Source organism: Cibotium barometz, chromosome 3 (genome assembly GCF_041138505.1).
Source record: "Cibotium barometz isolate CiBa-2024 chromosome 3, ASM4113850v1, whole genome shotgun sequence".
Taxonomy (NCBI): domain Eukaryota; kingdom Viridiplantae; phylum Streptophyta; class Polypodiopsida; order Cyatheales; family Cibotiaceae; genus Cibotium; species Cibotium barometz.
This window is the reverse complement of record NC_141048.1, coordinates 11,399,765-11,404,707: the sequence shown is the minus strand read 5'-3', so window position 1 is coordinate 11,404,707 and position 4,943 is coordinate 11,399,765. Positions and strand designations below refer to the sequence as shown.

General features: G+C 35.7%; 1 pseudogene; it reads right to left on the bottom strand.

The window, feature by feature from the left end:
• Window positions 1-221: 221 nt before the first annotated feature.
• LOC147639710 (uncharacterized) lies at window positions 222-1,147 on the bottom strand (annotated as a pseudogene).
• Between the last annotated feature and the right edge of the window lie 3,796 nt (window positions 1,148-4,943).

The window sequence follows — 4,943 nt, the reverse complement described above, 5'->3', positions numbered from 1 at the left end:
TTTGCGAAATATGGTGTATGATTATATAGTATATACTGCAATCCAATGACAAAACATAAACAAATAAGATGTATGTATTAGTTGGTCTCACAGTATTGAGATTACATCAGTTCTTAAAGTTCTTACCATGTAATGAGTTACATATTGATCACCCCATCTTACAATGAATGCCTTCCTCCAAGTCTCTAATATATTTTCAAATAATTTTATCTCACTATTGCTCAACTCTTTTTCTCCATGAATGCAAAGATCTTGTCAAGTGAAATCCACACATCTGCCTTCCGATTTTGGATTGAACCTTCATTTCCAATGTCCTTGACTACATTATGTAGATCTTTCCATCGATTAAACATCTTTTGCTTGTTTTTATCTCGACAGTCTTTGAGGTAGTATGACAAAAATCGTTTAGCTTTCACACACCTATTGATGTTTTTTTTGGTACTTTGCTGCTCCCTTGTGTCGTCCTCCTCAATTTTAACATGCCCCCCATGCAAGCCAATGTCTAATAGCATTTTTTTAATTGCTTTGATTTCTTTTAAAGATTATTTTTTAGGCTTTAATGTCCATGCAAAGAATATGTACAAATACACCAGCTTCTCTATAATTCTACATAGTGCATGCAATGTGCATATGTGCACTCTGGATAGAGGAATATCAAGCACTGCTTTGAAATCTTTATCTTTTAAATGCCTATCAGGAGCTTTGTTCCATAGTACATGATCTAAAGTCTTGGCACTTGACATGCAATATAGACATGGACTCTTTGCATTTGCATGTTTGCTTATGTTATACATGCATTTTAGAGTCTTCAAATCACCTGCCATGTGCCATTCCACTTTATAGTCACCGAACCCAGGCACATGAAGGGCCCTTCCATTTCTTTGCTCACTAATCATTGATGTAATTGTAGTTTGATGAAACACTTAATGCAAAATTTCAGTATCTTCTTTATCTACTTGTGTCATTAGGAAGAAGCTCATGTTTAATACAAATTTCGTGTTTAAATTATTTCAACGTAATACATAGTCATATTCAATGATAAAGAAGATACCTCAAAAGATCCAAGCAGCAATATGTTATTCTCCAATTGAACACTGAAATATCTTGTATCATCTTTTGTAATTGATGTGTCTAAGGCCCTGTTCATTAGAGTGATAGTAACCCTCTCCATTTTTCTATTCTTTAAAATTTCACACTCATCCAGTTTCAAAACAAATTTTAGAACTCCTTCACATTCTTTTTGACTAATCTCAAAGAACTGAACTCCATACCTTTGCAAAGCTTTAAGATCAAAGAAAATATTATTGTGATGGTTAAAGAGTACCTCTCTGTCCTTAGCAAACGAATGTTGCTTCAATATGTACTGGTGAACCAAGTCTCTGAGTTCATATGTTGGTGTGAAAAATTTACTTGCATTGGTTTTGGAAGTAATAAACCTTTATGCTTCTTACTTTGACATTTCTTTGCTAGTGTCTTAAATAGTATACTATATGCTTTCTGAGAGATGCTAGTCTCATTGAGCATTGCTTGCACCTGAGTTGCATCGAGCTGGTTCTTGTTCATAAAAGAAGACACATGCTTCTCGTTGATTTTTTGAAACTTCTTTTGATACAGCATCTCTTCCACTATTCCTTTTGGTACCAAATGACTGTAATGCACTCCAGCTTTGGAATGTATCTTGGACTCTGGATGAAGTAAAGATCTAAAAATAGAATAACATCAAATCTGATTACTTATGTCTAGTTTAAAACAAAGAACTTAATCTAAAAAGAGAAATATATATGAAACAAGAGTTAACATTACCTTACAGCCTGTACTCTGCTTCAACCCTCCACTTTTCAACTTTCATTTTCTCTATGTTGCAAAGTTGCCTTCTTCTTTTACGTGACCCTAGTGTTGTGTCCTTTCTCCTTAAAGCATCAATCTTTTTCTCTAAGTCTTGAATTCTTTCTTTATTTGCCATAAGCTTCTCTGCATACAACCCATTTAGTTTTTTTATTTCAGTGTTCCTATTTGTAGAAAATCCCTCTGCTTTTCTGCAACCATCGCTTTTGTTTCCAAGTGTTGGGCATAGCCTAGCAAACCTTGTCTACCATCACCCATGAAATGTAGTAGGTTTGTAATGTTGTAAAATGGAGGTGGTGCATTTTTAAATGGATCCTTGGGATACATTGACCCATTGGTCCACAAGTCTAAATGACACTCTCCATTATTCCTCCTTTGCTCTTTTTTCTCATAACAAAAAAAAATTCTCTTGTTTCGTTTCTTCAAAGACTGGTACTTAGATTGTATGTCCACATGAAGACGGTAAGTATTATATATTCTTCTACATGCACCATTTCTACTATTGTTACTGAGAATTTGAGTGTCTCCATGTGTTTTTGAAGGTGGATTAATTGGAATCCCCAAATTTGGATTAATGTTCTCATTTGCAAAGCTAGTATTTTCTATCATCATAAAACATATTAAAGAATTGAAACAAGAATTAACTCGATTAGTACTAAGGACGTTTTTTTTAAGTTTTAGTAGAAAAACCCCCACAGTCAAGATGATGATTAAAGCTTTCCTCGATTCTATTAAATGCATAACTACCTCAAATCTGTGAAATCTTGGTTTTGACAAGTTTTACGTGCATCCAACAAAGAATGCTACCTCATGAGTGATGAAACCTCATTGAAAGAATATGTATATTTGAATATATTTAAACCTACTATTATAATAGTAAAAAATGATCAAATTGCAAATTTGGATATGTTTTAAACCTTTTTTATTTTCTCTCTCTAAGCTGAGTTGGCACTTCTTACAGGGCCCAAAATTGAGTCCACATTTCTCCTAATGTTTTTGTAGCGCTATTTTGCTACTCAGGAGCGCTATTAGCAATTTTTTTTTGTTGCTCAACAACGAAATTTTATCGCTTATAATGCTTCTATGAGCAGCGCTCCTGCTACAACACATATAGCAGTGTCTATAGCAGTGAAATGACCCTCACATTTGTCGAGGCTTGTAATTATAATAACGCTACTAAAAACATGCTATATTTTCATTTTGTTGTAGTGTGTTCTCTTCTCTACAGCTAGAAAAATCAAAGCAGGCTAGCATTGTACAAGAACTTGAAGGGCAACATGAGCTCGTAGTTGAGATGTTGCATCATCTCAAGAAAGGACATCATGCTGTAGTTGTGCCATCCCCCACCACATGCATGTGTTGACAATGTTGGACCACTCGTTGAGGGTAGATGTGCTTGGTGTGGTCTCTCTATACGGGATAAACATATAGTTGGGTTGGTCATCTTGTCTTGCAAAAACAGTTACCACCTGATGTGCTTTGCTATGGCATGCTTGGTTTTTGATCAATGTGGCGTACTTGCTGCCAACTAACACCAATGTGTCCCATCCATAGCAAAGTCGATTGTCGCTATCAAAAACCATACAAAGACTTTGAAGAGAGGCAGGTTCCCTGTTGTGTAATTGAGATGTTAAAGGAAACTTGATAGAGTGCTCTTGAATTATTTTTTATTAGGATTCTTAAGGTAGTGTGTCCTATTAGTACTACTTGTTGTGCTAACTAGCAATCTTGATGCTCATTATTTAGGCAGTGCTCATAAGAGTGCTAATTAACACTCTTGGCAGTGCTAATTAGCACTATGGCATTGCCACTCTATAGAATACATTGTAGCTAGTGCTAATTAGCACTCATTATTTAGGCAGTGCTCATAAGAGTGCTAATTAACACTCTTGGCAATGCTAATTAGCACTATGGCATTGCCACTCTATAGAATACATTGTAGCTAGTGCTAATTAGCACTCCTGTTGGTGCTTCTTAGCAGTATTCATAGTGCTTATTAGCAATGTAGATAGTGTACATTGACATAGTCATGATGAGCATGCTTTATTGCATTGTTTCATATGTTTATTTGTGGTGTTCACATTGCTAACTAACAGTCTACACAGGACTAACTTCTAACAATGTTCACAATGCTAATTAGCACTCTACAAAATCCTTTGTAGCCAGTGCTAATAAAGGTAAGCAGTCTTGTTAGTGCTTACTAACAATGTAGACTGTATATCAACATAGTACTAATGTCAATTATTTATTACTATAATGTTTGATGTGCTTCTTAGCACCGTTTGCAATGCTTATTAGCACTCTTGATAGTGCTAACTCTAACAGTCAAAACAACATTCTCAATTAGCAGTCTCCAGGGTCCGTTGTTAGGAAGTGCTAATTAACACCGTATGAGTGGTTGTTAGCATTGTTCTCAGTGCTTATTGCCAATGTAAACAGGGTATATTAACGTAGCACTTTACAAATTCCATTGTACCTAGTGGTAATTAGCACTTCTATTAGTGGTTACTAACACTATTCACAGTGCTTATTAGCAATGAGCACAGTACCAATATTGTTCACAGTGCTTCTTAGCATGTAGCAAGCAGTAACTAGCAGTCCTATTAGTCCTTGTTAGCACTGTTCACATTGCTTATTAACAATTTATATAGTGCTGCAAGCTTATGTGCCCAACCTTTTAGCCTGTCACATTGCTTATGTGCCCAGTCTGTTTGTGCAGGTCTAGATGATGTATTCCATTCAGCATCTGCCCGAAGAAGAGAAAACAAAGCTGATGACACAGAGAAAATGCGGGAAAAGGTTGATGAGACTCCGTTCGATGCTGACAATGGTAAGGAGGTGGAGAAAACAAATTGACAGGATGCTAAGTTAAGATAGCACTTTACAGACTCCATTGTACCTATCGCTAATTACCACTCCTATTAGTGCTTACTAACACTATTCACAGTGCTTATTAGCAATCATGAACACAGTACCAACACTGCTCACAGTGCTTCTTAGCAGTGTTACCTGCTCTTAATAACATTGTCGATAGTGCTAACTAACAATTTTAATAGTGGTAATTAGCTCTTCTAACAATGCTAATTAGCACTCTACAG